The following is a 23194-nucleotide window of genomic DNA, read 5'->3' on the forward strand; positions in this document are numbered from 1 at the left end:
GAGAAAGATAAGCTTTGCTGAAATGTAAACCATCTCCAAACCATCTTCTATACAGTATGTCCCCAAAATCTGACTGGTTTCGATACAAAACCATGAATTTGATTTTGAATATTTTTGATGTGCAGATACTCCTTATCCTTGGCCTAATTACTCCCTATGGGTTTCAGTGAATGTCAGTCACGCATCACTGCACAATGGTCAATTGTTCACAACAACATTTTTGGACACTGTGACCAAATTCCTTGCCTGAATCAATTTCAGTGCTGTGTTATGTAAGCTGTGCAAAATCCTTCATGTTGTGAAATGGTTTTGGATTGGAATCATTTGCGCCTGGGCATTAAACTGAGGCTTGCCACAGTGATGACTGATAGCTGGGCAAATGATTTCAATTAACATAATATTCACCCTGAAGGTACTTGATATTGTACGCTATTAGGCCTGGGTGCACTTACATGTACACGCAAATCTCTTTCTGAGGTTATGGAATCCAGCAGATACTATTCTGTGGAGAACCTTCCTGAACTCCTTGTTCTGCATGTGTAAGATTATTCCATCCAACCAGTAAGTCATGAGGAAGATTGTTGTGAAGAATAAGCGTACATAGTCGCTTACAGGTACCATCGCCTTGTCAAGCAATGCCAATGTGAGATATGGAATCCAGCACATAGATAGAAAAGTCATTGTTATGGCCACAGTGGTGAAAGACTTGGAGCTGATTCTTTGAGGTGCCACTTGGTTTTCTTGAGCAATGCGTCGAGCCTGCCGTCTTGCAATCACCAAAATGTGCAGGTATAAAATCACAATAGAAACCAACACCAGTGAAATGACTCCAATTGCACTAAAGAAGAAAACTGCTGGTTGCTCGTTCCTGTACATGTTGTTCATTACATAGCACATTATGGAAGTCAATGTACTAAACACCCAACTGCAGATGACGGTTACCACTGCTCTGCGAAGTGTCATCAATCGTGGGTAATGCAGACACCAGGCAATGGCGAGGTACCGGTCAATGGTCAGTAGCAGCAGTGACAGAAGGCACTCAAAGAAGAAAAGCACGCTAAAGATGTTCAATGCAGTGTTAAATGCAGCAGAGCATGCTATATTAGTGCATGGTATCCCAGGAAAAACTACCAAGAACCCCATACCAAGATTGGACAGGGTAAGAGTCAACATGAAAGCTCTTGTGGATGGTTGAATAGTGGTCGTTCGATGGATAACAAGCAAGCATAATGGATTCCAAGTCAAAATCATCACAAGATTCAGTGCAAGGCTGATGATAGAGAGAGCTTTTGGAAAGTCATTTGTGTCCATGCTGGAGGTTGTATTACACAATGTACCAGACAAATCCATGTTGCTGCTTAGAGAGTTCCAATGTTGTGTCTGAAGCTGTTGGTTATTTCTAGCAGTTTGTATAAATCTGCCTTAATGACGCAGCATTGCCTTTTACTCATGGTGCTTGCCTGTCAGTATTAATAATCTCTTAATAATTTGCTTTGAGTGATGGCACCAATATGCTGCTGATAACGTGTCTTCAATTATTAAAAATAAAAGTGAATTCCTTTGTAGTTATTGGTCTAGTAGTCTGTAGTTACAGAGAGATGTCAAATCACTGTCATCCACATGGGTGTTTACATAAATGTGGAGGCCAGTGGTATAATGCACATGTTCTTTCCTTTCATGGGGCATTTCCATGTTAAAATAACCAACTTGCTAATATTTGTGTTTTTACTTTATTGCCCATATCACTATGTACCCACTGAAATTAAAAAAAATTAAATCACCACAATGCATATGTATAATTTTGATCAAAATTTAGCCAGAATTATGACATTTTTAGGTAAAATTGTGTGACATTGATAAATTTGGTCCTTTTTAATTCTAAATGATTGATGATAACCCAAAAATTAATAATAAACACCACGTTTGTGCATCGGCAACTTTGTATCATTTTGATATGCCCACTAAAAATACCATCACTCTGTAACATTTGGTGTCAGCAAATCCTGTTACAGAGTGAACTTTACCATTGATTATAATATTTGTAGAAACTGTCAACTATTCTAAATTTTAAGTGATTATTGAAGTCTTTTATTAAATAAAAAGACTAAAGAAGACCAAAAGTGAAATTGAAAGAAGTACAAGAAATATACCAATTTTAAATATTGGCAGATCAATTTGGTGTCATCAAAAAGCGTTACAGTGTGATACTTTGCAGCTGCACTCTGAATTTGTCAAACTGTATTTGTCAACAAGTTTAACTAAAAATATGTTTTTTGGATGTTGGCTTGGAATATACCGGTACATGTCATTAAATTTTGAATCCTTCTCTTAGAATTTGAAATAAGAGGCAATAAAGGTTTGGTGTCAACACTGACTCCGTTACAGGTGAAATACCTATTTTCAGCTGAAACAATGAAGCAAAAGCACCTGTTTGATTGATGATTGAGTTTTTAGCTAAAATAATGACTAAGTTTTTTAATACAATGAAAACGTTGGCATAGGACAGGTTAAAGTAGAACTACAGTGAAGAAAAGTGATAAAAGTGTTTTTGGTGTTGGTGTCAGCGTTACAGGTGAAATGATTATTATAACAAACTCTGATATTTAAACTTCCAGTCTCAGAAACAAGTATCTGATGTAGAAACCTGATGGTTTAGCTTATCACTAAATAGAAAGGTTTAAATGGTTTGATACCATTTATTACTATTATTATTAGTTAGTTGTAGGATTGTCACTCTGTAACAGTGACTATTTGGTGTCAGCGTTACAGGTGAAATGTTGGTTAACACCAGGCATTACTTACGATAACATACATGTACTTTCTAGTGGTGTTTGTAAATCTTCATTGTTCTTCATAGTTGCAGTTTTGGCTGTCAAACTTGCTTTTAGAGAACAAGTGAGTGTTTGTCTTAAAATAATATAATTTCATGTCAAGTGAGAGCTACATTTTTGTAATCATCATAATATGTCAAATTTCCTAAAACTTGATATTTGATTTTCAACAAATGTTGAACAAGGATAGTGTTAAAGTTTGTTTTAACTTATATGTGTTGCAAATAATTGCTTAAAAAGCAACATGTCTTTACCATACCTGAACAATAACCTGAGAGCTCTAAAAGAAATTAACAATTTGGTGTCACTGTTACAGGTGAAATTTGTGTCCCATATGCCAGTTCATCATGTTGCTCTCTAAAAAGGGTCATGATACATAAAAATGGTTTTGTTTTTGACAAAATATACACCCTAGACTGCAAAACCATGTGAAGCTGAATTTAATTTGGTTATTTTGAAAATTTGACCCTAATGTCACACACTGGCCTCCACAATTATGTAAACACCCACATACAGGCAAGACATATTATCAGGCAAATCCATGTTGATGCTGAGAGAGGTGCAGCCTTGTTTCTGCAGCATTTCTTGCAGTTTGCAATGTAATGTTTCACTTATATTTTGAATGTTCATAGTTCAAAGCTACGCACATCATACAGTCTAGATTCATGAAAACAAAGAAGCTGAAAAATGCCAGCCGGCTCTGTCAAATACATGTTATTCACATAGATTGTAACTGAGATATCAAATACTCTGATACTATACATTGTGCAGTCAAAATTCTTAAGTGTTTCACAAGAAATGCAACATACAAAAGAGTTTGTCGATTGCCACATTTAGAGAAAGTACATGTATAGGTCTACTAAAGATCATTAAATACACCAAAATAGAAGTCAACTTAACAAAAGCCCAGCTGCAAATGGCAGCAATCACTGCTCTGCAAAGGATACGGAAAGTGTAGATGCCAGGCAATTGTAAAATTTTGGTCAGTGGGGTCAGTAGCAACTGTGACAGAAGGCATTAAGAAGAAAAAGTTCACCAAGGATCATCAGTGGTTATGTCAAATGCAGAGCATGTTGTAAGAGCCTGGGAGAGACGTCATGAAAGCTCTTGTGGATGGTTGAACGTGAGTCATTGGATTGACAACATGCGAGTTGAATGGATTCCAAGTCAAAGTCAGAGCAACATTTGGTACTGTGCTTAGGAGTGACAAGAGATGTTGGAAAATCACTTACATCCACATACATGCAAGGCATACTATCAGGCAAATCCATGACCATGTGGATGCTGAGAGAGGTGCAGTGTTGTACATACCCGGTCGTACATTGTACATCGTATAATCCAGCTTCATGAAAACACTGAAACTGAATGCCTTGCAGCCACTAAACTCATCACTCCAATTCTTGTAGGAAGCACAACGGTGCTCACTGATCATACAGAATAAGCAGAAAATTCATTTGGTGTGCTTGATATTGGGACTGCAACATAGTATTCTCTCTATGAAGCTGTTTGGTATTGTACGTTATTAGGCCTGGGTGCACTTACTCATACATCTCTGTCTCAGTGAACGGAATCAAGCAGATACTATTCTGTGGAGAACCTTCCTGAACTCCTTGTTCTGCATGTGTAAGATTATTCCATCCAACCAGTAAGTCGTGTAGAAGATTGTTGTGAAGAATAAGCGTACATAGCCGCTTACAGGTACCATCGCTTCGTCAAGCAATTTCAATGTGAGATATGGAATCCAGCACATAGATAGAAAAGTCATTGTTATAGCCACAGTGGTGAAAGACTTGGAGCTGATTCTTTGAGGTGCTACTTGGTTTTCTTGGGCAATGCGTCGAGCCTGCCGTCTTGCAATCACCAAAATGTGCAGGTATAAAACCACAATAGTAAGCAACACAAATAAAACGATTCCAATCGCAACAAAGAACACAGATTTTGGTTGCTCATTCATGTATATGATGGTCATTACATAGCCCATTATGGTAGTCAATGTACTAAACACCCAACTGCAGATGACAGTTACCACTGCTCTGCAAAGTGTCATCAATCTTGGGTAGTGCAGACAGCAGGCAATGGCGAGGTACCGGTCAATAGTCAGTAGCAGCAGTGACAGCAGAGACTCAAAGAAGAAAAGCACAGTAAAGATCTCCAATGCAGTGCCAAATGCATCAGAGCATACATTTTCATAAGCGCATGGTATCCCGGGGGAAAATGCAAATAACCCCATCCCAAGATTGGACAGGGTGAGAGACGACATGAAAGCTCTTGTGGATGGTTGAATGGCGGTCGTTCGATGGATAACAAGCAAGCACAATGGATTCCAAGTCAAAATCATCACAAGATTCAGTACAGCGCTTGCGATAGAGAGAGACTTTGGAAAGTCATTAGTATCCATGCTGGAGGTTGTGTTATTAGACAAATCCATGTTGCTGCTTAGAGAGTTCCAATGTTGTGTCTGAAGCTGTTGGTTATTTGTAGCGGTTTATATAAATCTGCCTTAATGACGCAGCATATTGCCTTTTACTCATGGTGCTTGCCTGTCAGTATTAATAATCTCTTAATTTGCTTTGAGTGATGGCACCAATGTGCCGCTGATAATGTGTCTTCAATTATTAAAAAAGTGTATGCTTTTGTAGTTATTGGTCTGTAGTAGGGCTGTACCAAAAATACTTAATATTTGAATATTCGTTCATCCACTGAATATCTGAATACATGTAGCATTTGTCCCATTCAAATATGTGTGCTCAGTCTGGAGAAGATGAAGAAGTGTAACATGTAGTTTAATCATGTTAGTAGAGTGGCTTATTGTTTGTCACATACCACTGTGTGTGTCAACAGTCACAGGCATAATTTTAAAAAGGATGGTAATAATAATGATAGTACCAAAACATTTATGCATCACTCTGCAAATATCACAGTGCCTCCCATAAACAGCAAACAGTTATTTAATAATTCAAAAGAAATTATATTTAAAAATATACAACAACTTAACCTGCGTTGGTGTAGGTGTGTTTTGAGAAGGCACTTGCAGATAAAAGTGGACAACAACAGTAGGGTCATTCCATGCCAACTCAACAAATGGTGCACACCATCACCTCTTGGATTTTTTTCTTTTTTGGTGTACTGAAAGATACTTAGGAGAAATGCAAATTCTGAAAATTTGGGGTCTCTACGACTTTTCGTTCTTGCGCAACAGCATTTTGAAATTTGAGGTGGGCGGGTCCAAAAGTGCGTCGCGTCATGAAATTCAATGTTTAAAGGGCCATATATTTAAAACTATACCACCCAGACATTTGAAACTTGGTAATCTGGGCTATTTTTTGCTGTAGATTTCAAATATTTAAACAGAAAGAAAGTAGCTTGTTTCATTTTTAAGTTAGAGGGGCCCCAAAATGGCCCAAAACTCATCTGGACCAATGTTCGGGGGGGGGTGTAAGTCAAAAATTGAAAATATTTTTTCACCAAATTTTTTGCCTGTAATAGCCCCCAATTGAAACTACTTTCATGTAAAATCTTACACTTATATTAACTTCATTGAATGAGATATAGCCCTTGCAAAAAGCAAATTGTTGATTTTTACGATAACTTGACCCCCCCAAAACCAATGTCAGACATTCCGCACCAAATTTTGCTTCACATATGTTTGAGGTTGGTCCTTAGTGAAGTCCTCTGAAAAGTTTCATGTTGGTGTCTAAATGTCTTCAGTGGATAGTTGGGCTTTATAAAGAGTCTATATCTTATGATGCTGCAGGTTCCGTAACATACAAGTACACGTACCGGTACCTAGAATAACAGCAGTCGGTACATAAAGAACAAGTTGGGTATGAAACTTAGCTTACATTTGTACATGTAGACTTTTGATCAGTTGATATAATTGTTTACAGTTTCACAGGTGAAATTATGCATTCCTTGTGATGTAGTTTTGATGAAGTTGAGTGAGTTGCATAATGGCTGGCTCACTAAGGTTGTATTGCCTTCCACCGCTATGTAGAAGTTCTGGTGTTGGTACGCAACACAACACATCAACAAATGGAATGTTACATTTATCCTCTCTTTGTGGCCAATAGAGAGTATTTGTTGATTCCGTCCTGTACATGAAGCGGACATACACATCCTCATGAAGTTGTGATACATCTTCTACAATAGCAATGTACCAAACATCATGCATAGACCACACAAACATATTTTCCTGGGTTGAGGTCAGCTGCTACAATTGGTGCATGATGAGTTTGAGCATGCCATACATGCAACTCCTTGGATGAACTAGGTTTCCCCTTATCCATAATGAAAACTAAGATCAATCAGGTTAAAACCATAGACCCTCTACTCAAACTGAATCATTTCTCTTTGGTTCAGGCTAGTGCTATACTATGCTGTGCAAGTGAGAACTGGTTAATTACTACATGCATGACATGCATGCTGTGTGATGAGCACATGGAAAGAATAAGACTCTCAAGTCATTTAACCTAATTTGCATATAATGCACATGTAGGTCTACAAGCAACTGTTTATTGAGCAGGAAATGGGTAGTCTTGACCCAAGTCTTTCAACAGTCGGGGGATTTTGTTGTGCTGGTTCCGTAAAATACAAGTACATGTACATGTACATGTATGTATGTTAAGGAACCTGCAGCATCATAAGATATAGACTCTTTATAAAGCCCAACTATCCACTGAAGACATTTAGACACCAACATGAAACTTTTCAGAGGACTTCACTAAGGACCAACCTCAAACATATGTGAAGCAAAATTTGGTGCGGAATGTCTGACGTTGGTTTTTGGGGGGGTCAAGTTATCGTAAAAATCAACAATTTGCTTTTTGCAAGGGCTATATCTCATTCAATGAAGTTAATATAAGTGTAAGATTTTACATGAAAGTAGTTTCAATTGGGGGCTATTACAGGCAAAAAATTTGGTGGAAAAAATATTTTCAATTTTTGACTTACACCCCCCCCCGAACATTGGTCCAGATGAGTTTTGGGCCATTTTGGGGCCCCTCTAACTTAAAAATGAAACAAGCTACTTTCTTTCTGTTTAAATATTTGAAATCTACAGCAAAAAATAGCCCAGATTACCAAGTTTCAAATGTCTGGGTGGTATAGTTTTAAATATATGGCCCTTTAAACATTGAATTTCATGACGCGACGCACTTTTGGCCCCGCCCACCTCAAATTTCAAAATGCTGTTGCGCAAGAACGAAAAGTCGTAGAGACCCCAAATTTTCAGAATTTGCATTTCTCCTAAGTATCTTTCAGTACACCAAAAAAGAAAAAAATCCAAGAGGTGATGGTGTGCACCATTTGTTGAGTTGGCATGGAATGACCCAGTAGGGTAACAACGAAGAATAAACTACAGTGTGTCACCAGCCTTCTTGTTGGAGTGAGGAAAAACCAGCCAGGGGTGACATCAGCAGAACAGCAGAGTCACCTGCGATCTTCATTTGATAACAGTAAGGCATAATGGATTCCATGTCAAAATCAGCACCAGATTTGGTATTGTAGTGACAAGAGATGGTAAATCACCTGCATCCACATACAGGCAATACATATTACATGTATCAGGCAAATCCATGTTGATGCTGAGAGAGGTGCAGTCTTGTTTCTGCAGCGTTTCTTGCAGTTTGCAACATAATGTTTCACCTATTTTTTAATGTTCATAGTTCAAAGCTACGCACATCATACAGTCTAGATTCACGAAAACAAAGAAGCTGAAAAATGCCAGCCGGCTCTGTCAAATACCTGTTATTGAGTATAGATTGTAAGATATTAAATACTCTGATACTATACATTGTGCAGTCAAAATTCTTAAGTGTTTCACGAGAAATGCAACATACAAAAGAGTTTGTCGATTGCCACATTTAAGAAAGGTACATGTAGGTCTACTAAAGATCATTGAATACACCAAAATAGAAGTCAACTTAACAAAAGCCCAGCTGCAAATGGCAGCAATCACTGCTCTGTTGCAAAATTTTGGTCAGTGGGGTCAGTAGCAACTGTGACAGAAAGCATCAAGAAGAAAAAGTTCACCAAGGATCATCAGTGGTTATGTCAAATGCAGACCATGTTGTAAGAGTCCAATACCCTGGGAGAGACGTCATGAAAGCTCTTGTGGATGGTTGAACGTGAGTCATTGGATTGATAACAAGCGAGCATAATGGATTCCAAGTCAAAGTCAGCACAACATTTGGTACTGTGCTTAGGAGTGACAAGAGATGTTGGAAAATCACTTACATCCACATACATGCAAGGCATACATGTACAATCAGGCAAATCCATGTTGATGCTGAGAGAGGTGCAGTGTTAACATACCTGGTATGTACATTGTACATCGTATAATCCAGCTTCATGAAAACACTGAAACTGAATGCCTTGCAGCCACTAAACTCATCAGTCCAATTCTTGTAGGAAGCACAATGGTGCTCACCGATCATACAGAATAAGCAGAAAATTCATTTGGTGTGCTTGATATTAGGACTGCAACATAGTATTCCTTCTATGAAGCTGTTTGGTATTTTACGTTATTAGGCCTGGGTGCACTTACTCATACATCTCTGTCTGAGTGAACGGAAGCCAGCAGATACTATTCTGCGGAAAACCTTCCTGAACTCCTTGTTCTGCATGTGTAAGATTATTCCATCCAACCAGTAAGTCTTGAAGAAGATTGTTGTGAAGAATAAGAGTACATAGCCGTTTATGTATACTTCCATCTGGATGAGCAATCTTATTGTCAGATATGGAATCCAGCACCCAGATAAAAAAGTCAATGTTATAGCCACAGTGGTGAAAGACTTGGAGCTGATTCTTTGAGGTGCTACTTGGTTTTCTTGGGCAATGCGTCGAGCCTGCCGTCTTGCAATCACCAAAATGTGCAGGTATACAATCACAATAGAAACCAACACCAGTAAAATGACTCCAATTGCAATAACAAATGCAGCATTTTGTTCTTTGTTCATGTACATGATGTTTATTACATAGCCCATAATGGAAGTCAATGTAACAAACACCCAACTGCAAATGACTGTTATCACTGCTCTGCGAAGTGTCATCAATCGTGGGTAGTGCAGACACCAGGCAATGGCGAGGTACCGGTCAACGGTCAGTAGTAGCAGTGACAGAAGGTGCTCAAAGACGAAAATCACTTGAAAAATATTCATTGCAGTGTCAAATGCAGCAGAGCATGTTATATAAGCGCATGGTATCCCGGGGGAAAATACAAATAATCCCACACCAAGATTAGTCAGGGTGAGAGACGACATGAAAGCTCTTGTGGATGGTTGAATAGCGGTCGTTCGATGGATAACAAGCAAGCACAATGGATTCCAAGTCAAAATCATCACAAGATTCAGTGCAACGCTGATGATAGAGAGAGCTTTTGGAAAGTCATTGGTGTCCATGCTGGAGGTTGTATTACCAGACAAATCCATGTTGCTGCTTAGAGAGTTGCAATGTTGTGTCTGAATGTATAGGCTACCTTGCTGCTTTATACATGCATACACTCTGCAGCAATTGCAGCAAATGTTGCCTGTTGCTCATGGCACTTTCCTGTAAGGATTAATAATCTCTTAGATTATGTGACGCTTGTCTCCTTTGAATGATGACTCGATTCTCTCCAGCATGCTGGACTGTTAATGAAAACCATAAAGGTTCTTGTGACAGGAAATGCCATCCTTTCAAGTGATTGCAGTGATTGAATGATTCTTCTTGTTTACATTTTCATCAAAGCATCCATTACATTAAGCCACTGGCTGTTCACCACTCATTAATCAGAAGGCTTTTGATTAATGATTAAGGCTTTCGATTCGTTCTATCTAAAGCAGATGCTTTCTATCAAATTCTGAATGAGGGTCTTACATCATTTTTCCCAACCAAAATTGTTCGGATGAACCCAAACGACAAACCGTGGATGACTGATCAAATTGAAAAGCTCATTGATCAAAGACAGAAAGTTTTTGCCAAGAATGATCATCCAATGGGAATCAAACTAAGAAACCAAATTATCAGGGACATCAAGAGAAAGCTAAACAAAGGTATAATGCAAACAAAGTTCGCAAACTGCAGAAGTTGGACCCATACAGTCCCCCAGGACGGTGGCACAGGGAAATCAGAAATTTGGCTGGCGTGTAAAAGTGGAGCCTACAATTCACATACCGGACGTGGCTCCCTCTGACTTTGTCAGAATTACCAATCGAAAAATCTGCATGCTTATTAGATGTTAGACCGGAGACTGGGTTCCGTTGACAACGGGTGATACTCGGACTAGTTTGAACTGTCCCATGAACAGTAAAACATTTGGAGATCAGGGACGTTAAATATTTGTAATAAATTTTATGAAAATGTGGCAAACACATAAGTTCAGAATGACAGAACCTAATCGTTACATTTGGAGTTGATCATCATTCCATCCAGGATCAATGCTGTATTTTAGTTAGGACAGAATAACGTGTCATTTTTAGGAAGTCCCTCATGAACAGAAAAGCTGTCACAGAAAACGTTGAAAAAGTTTCATATTTCCAACAAAGCTAGGGATAGTTTTGTTGCCAAAGTTTATGTGTACCTCCAGGACTGACAGGGAAACACAGTGTCACAGACACATGGTTTAGTAATCATTGATGTGAAGAAGGAACATGTGCAGAATGGGGGCCGTGCACTCATGGGAGAACAGGATGATTGAGAACGATAGGGTATTCCTTCCCATTCAGGCACGTGGGATCTGGAAAATTGTCCCTAAATAAATAGCCAACACTTTACAAAGCCTGCCGTCTGTCCCAGTGGGTGTTTGATGTAGGAGAGGCAGGGAACATTAAAACATATGTTAAATAGTCAAACAAAGCAACTTCATTTACATGTTTTACCAATATTAAAGCCCTGGATATTAAAAAGGAACACTAAGTTTAACCTTTACACAAAACCGCACATGATCCTCGCTACAATTATAGGATGGAAAAACTCATTACTTTTAAAGTGAAGGAGTACTGGCAACCTGACAATGGCCACACTTTGTTAGACATTCTAGTGTGAGTTAAATCAACAAAAATTTACACCCCAATGAACATGAACATTACTGCCAATTGGTATTGTCCAAAATGTAGGTGTCTTGTCATTTAAAACAGAAACTTATTTGCATCTCATTACCCAAGCAGGTGTTAACAAAACAAAAGTAAGGAAAACCCCTTATGGAGGAGGCAATGTCCTCATATGCAATATACATGTATAAGCATACAATATGCTACCTGTATTTCAAGTAACTCCATTTGGTGCTTTTTACAAACATTCATGTACATACAGCTTTGTGTACGTAGTCAAATTGTACACTGAATCATATGTCAAAGGCGGATATATTGGTGCATTAATTTAGGCCTACATTGTAATTGTTTCAGATGTGACAAAGTGTCTTACACTGTAACTGACTGGTATTAGTGATGTAAAATGAACAGAGATTTCCAAAAGTACATCTATACATGTCAGGTTGTAAACTGTTCTGTGCATCAAACATCACCAACTTTTTTATAACTGACCTAAATCAAGCAGTAAATCAATGAACCAAATGAATTTCTGTAAAGCTGCAAGTTTTATTACAAATGTTCAACTAATGGCATTTTGTTTGGCTGGGGTACGTGTGAGTGGCTACTGCACACACAATGTGGCATCGTTTAACTATGATTCAGCATTGGCCTTTGCTCATGGCCTTATTTTGTAAGGATTGATGATCTCTTGCTGAGCATCATTCTACATGTTCTTGGAAGAATTATCCAAATATACAGGTACATATAATTACATGAAAATGGCTTTTAATTAAACAATTTTTCAAGTAACACCTCAACAGTCTTTTCTCTGTCACAATCTCTAGGAGATCTGTGTATTCAGATTTTCAGTTTTCTGCCTTACACTGTTAGAGGAGATTAAAAAAAAATCAAAAATATTTTGTGACTGCACCTTCAGTTGTCTACCATCCTTTCAAGTGATGGCTGTTCGATGAAAAGGTTTTTTTGATTATCAGTACCTGAATCATGTTACACATGTTTTATGTACAGAGTTTAATGCTAGGTACATCATACAATCTAGATTCATGAAAACAAAGAAACTGAATGAATGCCTGCCACTAAACTCGTCGGTCTACTTCTTGTAGAAAGCATGATGGTGCGCACCTTTCGTACAGAATAAGCAGAACATTCAGGTGATCTGCTTGATATTAGGACTGCAACATCATATTCCCTCAGAAGTTATTTGGTAATGTACGTTATTAGGCCTTGGTGCACTTACAGGCACATCTCTTTCTGAGGGTACGGAATCCAGCACATACTAGTCTGTGGAGAACCTTCCTGAATTCCTTGTTCTGCATGTGTAAGATTATTCCATCCAACCAGTAAGTCGTGAAGAAGATTGTTGTGAAGAATAAGCGTACATAGCCGTTTATGTATACTTTCATTTGTTCGAGCAATGTTATTGTCAGATATGGAATCCAGCACACAGATAAAAAAGTCAATGTTATGGCAACAGTGGTGAAAGACTTGGAGCTGATTCTTTGAGGTGCCACTTGGTTTTCTTGGGCAATGCGTCGAGCCTGTCGTCTTGCAATCACCAAAATGTGCAGGTATAAAACCACAATAGTAAGCAACACCAGTAAAATGACTCCAATTGCAATAACAAATGCAGCATTTTGTTCTTTGTTCATGTACATGATGTTCATTACATAGCCCACAATAGAAGTCAATGTACTAAACACCCAACTGCAGATGACAGTTACCGTTGCTCTGCGAAGTGTCATCAATCTTGGGTAGTGCAGACAGCAGGCAATGGCGAGGTACCGGTCAATAGTCAGTAGTAGCAGTGACAGCAGAGACTCAAAGAAGAAAAGTACAGTAAGGATCATCAATGCAGTGCAAAATGTAGCAGAGTATGTTTCATACAAGCATGTTATCCTGGGGGAAAAGACAAATAACCCCATACCAAGATTGGACAGGGTGAGAGACGACATGAAAGCTCTTGTGGATGGTTGAATAGTGGTCGTTTGATGGATAACAAACAAGCACAATGGATTCCAAGTCAAAATCATCACAACATTCAGTACAGTGCTTGCGGTAGAGAGAGCTGTTAAGGCCATGCTGGAGGTTGTATTATCAGACAAATCCATGATGCTGCTTAGAGAGTTGCAGAGTTGTGTCTGAAGCTGTAGGTTATTTCTAGCCTTTTATACAACTCTGCCATTATGACGCAGTAAGTGCCTTTTACTCATGGTGCTTGCCTGTCAGTATTAATAATCTCTTAATTTGCTTTGAGTGATGGCAACAATATGCCGCTGATAATGTGTCTTCAATTATTTAAAAAAAAAGTGTATGCCTTTGTAGTTATTGGTCTATAGTAGTCTGTAGTAACAGAGAGATGTCAAATCACTGTCATCCACATACAGGCAAGACATGTACATGGATTATCAGGCAAATCCATGTTGATGCTAAGAGGGGTGCAGTCTTGTTTCTGCAGCATTTCTTGCAGTTTGCAGTGTAATGTTTCACTTATTTTGAATGTTCATAGTTCAAAGCTACGCACATCATACAGTCTAGATTCATAAAAACAGCGAAGCTAAAAAATGCCAGCCAGCTCTGTCAAATACCTGTTATTCACATAGATTGTACATGTAACTGAGATATCAAACACTCTGATACTATACATTGTGCAGTCAAAATTCTAAAGTCCTTCACAAGAAATACAACATACAAAACAGTTTGTTGATTGCCACATTTAGAGAAGGTACATGTAGGTCTACTAAACATTATTACATACCCCAAAATAGAAGTCAACTTAAAAGCCCAGCTGCAAATGGCAGCAATCACTGCTCTGCAAAGGATACGGAAAGTGTAGATGCCAGGCAATTGTAAAATTTTGGTCAGTGGGGTCAGTAGCAACTGTGACAGAAGGCATCAAGAAGAAAAAGTTCACCAAGGATCATCAGTGGTTATGTCAAATGCAGAGCATGTTATGTAAGAGTACCCTGGGAGAGACGTCATGAAAGCTCTTGTGGATGCTTGAACGTGAGTCATTGGATTGATAACATGCGAGCATAATGGATTCCAAGTCAAAGTCAGAACAACATTTGGTACTGTGCTTAGGAGTGACAAGAGATGTTGAAAAATCACTTACATCCACATACATGCATTAGGCATACTATCAGGCAAATCCATGACCGTGTGGATGCTGAGAGAGGTGCAGTGTTGTACATACCCGGTACGTACATTGTACATCATATAATCCAGCTTCACGAAAACACTTAAACTGAATGCCTTGCAGCCACTAAACTCATCAGCCCAATTCTTGTAGGAAGCACAAGGGTGCTCACCGATCATACAGAATGAGCAGAAAATAATAATAATAATAACAAAGCATTTGTAAGGCGCACAGTATCTGACAAAAATAGTCATTCAAAGGCGCCGGTCAGTGAAAAGTCAGTGTGTGTGAAGGTAGAGGTCATCATGTGTGAGAAAGAAACTGATTGAAGAGGTGGGTCTTTAGTTGGCGTGTGAAGAGAGATAATTGGTGTATTGCCCTTAACTCGTCTGATAACGAGTTCCAGAGACGCGGTGCAGAGCTGGAAAATGCACGGTCTCCGTAGGTCGCCAAACGAGTCTTCGGGACAAACAGTTTATTGGATGACGACGACCTCAGACCTGGTCTCAGTTGACGATGTTGAACCATTTCCTTCAGATACAGTGGGGCTAAACCATGAAGAGCTTTAAAAGTAAGAAGGAGAACTTTGTAATGGATGCGGTACTGGATTGGTAGCCAATGAAGTTTGCGCAAGATGGGTGTTATGTGGGAAGATGATTTCGTTCTTGTGAGTGTGCGAGCGGCAGAGTTCTGGACAAGTTGGAGACGTTTTATCGTATGTTGTGGTAGACCTACAAGTAGGCTATTGCAAAAATCCAATCTGGATGATATGAAGGCATGGATGAGTTGTTCTGCGGCAGAGAATGTAAGTGAGTTTCTTACTGCTGCTATACGTCGTAGATGTATGTAAGAGGACTGACAAATAGAAGAGACATGTCGTTCAAGGTTCATTGACTTGTCAAAAATGACACCAAGATTGCGGGCTTCAGAGCAAGGAGCGATATGTGTATCTCCTATGCGTATGTCAGAGATGTTGACTTTGTGTCTGATGTGCTGAGAACATATGACAAGGTACTGTGTTTTAACTGCGTTGAATTTGAGGAGATTGGCTGTCATCCACTGTTGGATGTCTTTCAGGGATGTTTCAAGAATACGGTGTGTAATAGTGTCATCACCAGGAGAACTTGGACAGAAGGTGGCAAAGAGTTGTGTGTCATCTGCATAAAAATGAGGGTGTAGGCCATGACGTCTTGCAATGCGCCCTAAAGGAGATATGTATAATGTGAACAGCAGAGGTCCTAATACGGACCCTTGCGGAACCCCATGTCGGAGAACTGACCGATCAGACAACTCTCCTGATATGTTGACAGCCTGAGATCGATCTTGGAGGTATGATCTGAACCATGAAAGTGCAGATCCCTGTACCCCAAAGTGATACTGTAACCTATGTAGCAGGATTTTATGGTCAACGGTGTCGAAGGCTGCTGAGAGATCTAGCAGAACCAGGAGAACAACCCTTTTGTTGTCAACAGCGAGCATTATGTCGTTGTGAACTTTGACAAGTGCTGTCTCAACACTATGGAACTTAGTGTACGCTGATTGGAGGTTGTCCCGCAGGTTATGTTGAATGAGATGTGCATTCAACCTGGCTGCAACTACTCTCTCAACAACCTTCGACATAAAAGGCAAATTTGAAATTGGACGATAGTTCTTTAGATCATTAGAGTCCAGTGATTTCTTCTTGATGACGGGTGTGATGAGAGCTGTCTTGAAGCATGTCGGGAAGTGACCTGTGGCGAGTGACTTGTTGATGATCAGTGTTATAGGGTGAAGCAACACGTTGATGTGATCCTTTACCAACGATGTCGGTATTGGGTCAAGAGGGCAGGTCTTCGTCGGTGCACTCTTGACGATCTTCATCACTTCCGTGTCTGATGCAGGTGCTAAGGATAAGAGGGGAGATTGGCAAAATTCAAGATCTGCCTGCGCAGGATTAATGCCGGGATCCATTTCTGCTAAGTCATTTCTGATCTTGGAGATCTTGCTGTCGAAAAAGTCAGAAAAATGGGTAGCCATCTCATAGGGTGAAGAAAATGATGGGAGTATGGGTGTTGTTTTCTTGTGCAGAAGATGGTTTATGACCTGAAAAAGGGCACGTTGGTCACCATCACAGCCTTGGATTTTCTCTGAGTAGTAATTCGTCTGGTAATACCTGTATTTGGATTTTACCAGATCTCTCTGCGATTGGAACATCTCACGGTGTATCTGTAACTTGGATTTTCGCCAGCGTCGTTCAAGTTGACGACGCTTGCGTTTGGCCTCTGCGATGTCATTGTTGTACCAAGGAATTTTTGGTTTATCTACAATTTTGCAGGTTTTGGGGGGAGCGTGAGAGTCAAGCAGTTTACAGAGTACAGAGTTGTACTGGTCGACTAAGGTGTCTGGCGTATCTGCAGGGCATGTGATGAGCGGAGATGTGGCAATGTCATCCTTAAATTTAGTGGGGTCTATCGCAGTGATCTTCCGATACGTGATTTTGTGCCTCACATATCTTGGTTTACGCAAGTCCAACCGGCAATGGACAGCACAATGGTCAGACACAAAGTCCGATGTGTCAACAGATTGTACGAGGGTGTCGAACTGTCGCGTGATCACAAAGTCTATTGTGTGACCAGATTTGGTGTGCTTGATATTTGGACTGCAACATAGTATTCCCTCTGTAAAACTATTTGGTATTGTACGTTATTAGGCCTGGATGCACTTACTCATACATCTCTGTCTCAGTGAACGGAATCCAGCAGATACTATTCTGTGGAGAACCTTCCTGAACTCCTTGTTCTGCATGTGTAAGATTATTCCATCCAACCAGTAAGTCGTGTAGAAGATTGTTGCAAAGGATATGTGTATATAGATATTTATGGGTACCGTTGCCTCTTGGAGAAATGTTAATGTGAGATATGGAATCCAGCACATAGATAGAAAAGTCAGTGTTATAGCCACAGTGGTGAAAGACTTGGAGCTGATTCTTTGAGGTGCTACTTGGTTTTCTTGAGCAATGCGTCGAGCCTGTCGTCTTGCAATCACCAAAATGTGCAGGTATAAAATCACAATAGAAACCAACACCAGTAAAATGACTCCAATCGCAATAACGAATGCGGCTTTTTGTTGCTTGTTCATGTACATGATGTTTATTACATAGCCCACAATGGAAGTCAATGTAACAAACACCCAACTGCAAATGACTGTTATCACTGCTCTGCGAAGTGTCATCAATCGTGGGTAGTGCAGACACCAGGCAATGGCGAGGTACCGGTCAACGGTCAGTAGCAGCAGTGACAGAAGGTGCTTAAAGACGAAAATCACTCGAAAAATATTCATTGCAGTGTCAAATGCAGCAGAGCATGTTATATATGCGCATGGTATCCCGGGGAAAAATACAAATAATCCCACACCAAGATTGGACAGAGTTAGAGATGACATAAATGCTCTTGTGGATGGTTGAATAGCGGTCGTTCGATGGATAACAAGCAAGCACAATGGATTCCAAGTCAAAATCATCACAAGATTCAGTGCAATGCTGACGGTAGAGAGAGCTTTTGGAAAGTCATTGGTATCCATGCTGGAGGTTGTATTATCTAACAAATCCATGTTGCTGCTTAGAGAGTTGCATTGTTTTGTCTGAAGATATACATGTAGGCTACCTTGCTGCTTTACACATGCATACACTCTGCAGCAATTGCAGCAAATGTTGCCTGTTGCTCATGGCACTTTCCTGTAAGGATTAATAATCTCTTAGATTACGTGACGCTTGTCTCCTTTGAGTGATGACTCGATTCTCTCCAGTATACTGGACTGTTAATGAAAACCATAAAGGTTCTTGTGACGGGAACTTCTCAATTGAATGCCATCCTTTCAAGTGATTGCAGTGATTGAACGATTCTTCTTGTTTACATTTTCATCAAAGCATCCATTACATTAAGCCACTGGCTGTTCACCACTCATTAATCAGAAGGCTTTTGATTAATGATTCAGGCTTTGGATTTGTTCAATCTAAAGCAGATGCTTTCCATCAAATTCTGAATGAGGGTCTTACATCATTTTTCCCAACCAAAATTGTTCAGATGAACCCAAACGACAAACCATGGATGACTGATCAAATTGAAAAGCTCATTGATCAAAGACAGAAAGTTTTGCCAAGAATGATCATCCAATGGGAATCAAACTAAGAAACCAAATTATCAGGGGCATCAAGAGAAAGCTAAACAAAGGCATAATGCAAACAAAGTTCGCAAACTGCAGAAGTTGGACCCATACAGTCCCCCAGGACGGTGGCACAGGGAAATCAGAAATTTGGCTGGCATGAAAAAGTGGAGCCTACAATTCACGTACCGGATGTGGCTCCCTCTGACCATGTCAGAATTACCAAAATACCAAAAATTACCAAAATATTGGTTAAAGTGGTCAGAAATTGCCTCAGATCGCACAACAGAGCATCTAGAATCAATTTTTTTCGGGGCCCTTAAGCGGGCCCGAACCCCACGCCTTTAGCTGAGAATATAATAGCTTATTCAATGACTTCAACCTTGAAAATGAAGTTTAAATCGTTATCTTTTGCTTAGAAAATATTGGTTAAAGTGGTCAGAAATTGCCTCATATTACACCACTTGAGCATCTACAATCCGAATTTTTTCAGGGCCCTTAAGTGGGCCCCGAACCCCATGCTGTAAGGGCTTCGCACTTCGCACTTGCATTATTTCTGAGCAAGGTATGGTCCCCCCCCCCCTCCACTTTTGAGAAGCGATTGATGCCCCTGTCTGGAACGCTGACTTAATTCAATGCTGTGCATGTTTTAGCTTTGCATTCTCCTGACCAAAGAGACTGTTACTATATCACATGATTCAGGGCAAGCCTTATGCTAGCAACCCCCAGCTCTGGCACGGTCTGGTGTCTTTGTGCCATTCTCACCCATTGAGAACAATGTATTGGTGCTGAGCATCTCTTACGTACATGTATATGCAAGAGCTTGCCCCGAATCATGTGATTAGCAACAGTGTCTTTGGTCTGGAGAATTCAAAGTTGAAATGTGCCAAGCATTCTGAGCCAGTCAGTGTACCGGATGTTTTTCAAATGTAAATCCAAAAGGGTACATGTATATAGGTTACTCGCAAATGGCTTATTGTTGACCAAAGTATAGGTGTCTTGTCGCTTCAAAACAGAAACTAATTTGCATCTCATTACCCAAGCAGGTGATTAAAAAAAAAAAAAAGTAAGGAAAACCCCTTACGGAGGAGGCAATGTCCTCATATGCAATATACATGAATAAGCATACAATATGCTACCTGTATTTCAAGTAACTCATTTGATGATTTTTACAAACATTCATGCACATACAGCTTTGTGTATGTAGTCAAATTGTACACTGAATCATATGTCAAAGGCGGATTTATTGGTGCATTAATTTTGGCCTAATTGTTTCAGATGTGACAAAGTGTCTTACACTGTAACTGACTGGTATTAGTGATGTAAAATGAACAGAGATTTCCAAAAGTACATCTATACATGTCAGGTTGTAAACTGTTCTGTGCATCACACATCACCAACCTTTTTATGACCGACCTAAATTAAGCAGTAAATCAATGAACGAAATGAATTTCTGTAAAGCTGCAAGTTTTATTACAAATGTTCAACTAATGGCATTTTGTTTGGCTGGGGTACGTGTGAGTGGCTATTGCACACACGATGTGGCATCATGTAACTATGATGTGGCATCGTTTAACTATGATTCAGCATTGGCCTTTGCTCATGGCCTTATTTTGTAAGAATTGATGATCTCTTGCTGAGCATCATTCTACATGTACTTGGAAGAATTATCCAATGTACAGGTACATATAATTACATGAAAATGGCTTTTAATTAAAGAATTTTTCAAGTAACACCTCAACAGTCTTTTCTCTGTCACAATCTCTAGGAGATCTGTGTATTCAGATTTCCAGTTTTCTGCCTTACACTGTAAGAGGAGATTAAAACAAAAATCAAAAATATTTTGTGACTGCACCTTCAGTTGTCTACCATCCTTTCAAGTGATGGCTGTTCGATGAAAAGGTTTTTTTGATTATCAGTACCTGAATCATGTTATACATGTTTTATGTACAGAGTTTAAAGAAGGTACATCATACAATCTAGATTCATGAAAACAAAGAAACTGAATGAATGCCTGCCACTAAACTCGTCAGTCTACTTCTTGTAGAAAGCATGATGGTGCCCACCTTCCGTACAGAATAAGCAGAACATTCAGGTGATCTGCTTAATATTAGGACTGCAACATCATATTCCCTCAGAAGTTATTTGGTATTGTACCGGTACGTTATTAGGCCTGGGTGCACTTACAGGCACATCTTTTTCCGAGGGTATGAAATCCAGCACATACTATTCCGTGAAGAACCTTCCTGAATTCCTTGTTCTGCATGTGTAAGATTATTCCATCCAACCAGTAAGTCGTGAAGAAGATTGTTGTGAAGAATAAGCGTACATAGTCGCTTACAGGTACCATCGCCTTGTCAAGCAATGCCAATGTGAGATATGGAATCCAGCACATGGATAAAAAAGTCATTGTTGTGGCCACAGTGATGAAAGACTTGTAGCTGATTCTTTGAGGTGCCACTTGGTTTTCTTGGGCAATGCGTCGAGCCTGCCGTCTTGCAATCACCAAAATGTGTAGGTATAAAATAACAATAGTAAGAAAGACCAGTAAAACGACTCCAATCGCAACAAAGAACACAGCGTTTTGTTGCTTGTATATGATGGCTATTACATTCCCAAAAATGGAATTCAATGAAATGAACACCCAACTGCAGATGACAGTTACCACTGCTCTGTGAAGTGTCATCAATCGTGGGTAGTGCAGACACCAGGCAATGGCGAGGTACCGGTCAATGGTCAGTAGCAGCAGTGACACCAGGGACTCCAAGAAGAAAAGCACAGTAAAGATCTTCAATGCAGTGCCAAATGCATCAGAGCATACATTTTTATAAGAGCATGGTATCCCGGGGAAAAATACTAATAACCCCATACCAAGATTGGACAAGGTGAGAGACCACATGAAAGCTCTTGTGGATGGTTGAATAGTGGTCGTTCGATGGATAACAAGCAAGCACAATGGATTCCAAGTCAAAATCATCACAACATTCAGTACAATGCTGACGGTAGAGAGAGCTGTTAAGTCCATGCTGGAGGTTGTATTATCAGACAAATCCATGATGCTGCTTAGAGAGTTGCAGAGTTGTGTCTGAAGCTGTAGGTTATTTCTAGCGGTTTATACAACTCTGCCGTTATGACGCAGTAAGTGCCTTTTGCTCTTGGGGCTTGCCTGCCAGTATTATTAATAATCTCTTAATTTGCTTTGAGTGATGGCACCAATTTGCCGATTATTATCTGTCTTTAATATTAGGTAATGGTCTGTAGTATGGCTGTGATAAATTATACCAAATGTTCAAACAGTCGTTCATCAACTGCATATCAAAAAGTATGATGTGAGGGTAGTCAGGAGAAGAAGAAATGTCATATACATACTCGACTCGAGTCCCTCATCAGAAGACTTGATGCGATTTCTTATAAACATGATAAAGCTCTTGGATTCAATTACTGGCTTAATTTCCTCCTTTTATATATTTTGTTATATACACGTATAGTGATCAAATATTCATGACTCGAATTGACTCAAGCTAAATATTCGACTCGACTCGACCTTCTTGACCCATAATGACACGACTTTACCTGAGTCACTTCTTTAAAATGACTCGACTTTGGGAAATGGTTACTCTACCGTACATGCTGTAGGTAATGTTTACGGACATGTGTGGGGTGTATGTGCAGGCAAGCAAGGAGATCATATAATAATAATAATGATACACAGTGGGTAACAGACAAATCAGCATAAGCTGTACCGTATAGCAGCCGCGGACTTGTTCAGGGAACAAAAACGATAGGCAGCTTTGGTCAAGGCTATTAAACTGAGGTGTTAGAGTGCATTTTTCATCCTACATGAAAGATTCATCCTACTATACAAAGCAGTTAAATGTAAATATGTTGTTATAAACAAAAGCCTTGCTGGTGATTAACTTCAAAGGAGGTCTTGCATGTTGTGATATATGTCAAGCCTGCATGAAGGGTGCAGTTACAGTTCTGTCTGAGTGTACAGGATCCAGCAGATACTGTTCTGTAGTGATCAAATCCTCTAAACTCCCTATTCTACATGTTTAAGA

The sequence above is a fragment of the Patiria miniata genome, unplaced genomic scaffold, assembly GCF_015706575.1.
Source record: "Patiria miniata isolate m_02_andy unplaced genomic scaffold, ASM1570657v1 HiC_scaffold_12, whole genome shotgun sequence".
Lineage (NCBI taxonomy): Eukaryota > Metazoa > Echinodermata > Asteroidea > Valvatida > Asterinidae > Patiria > Patiria miniata.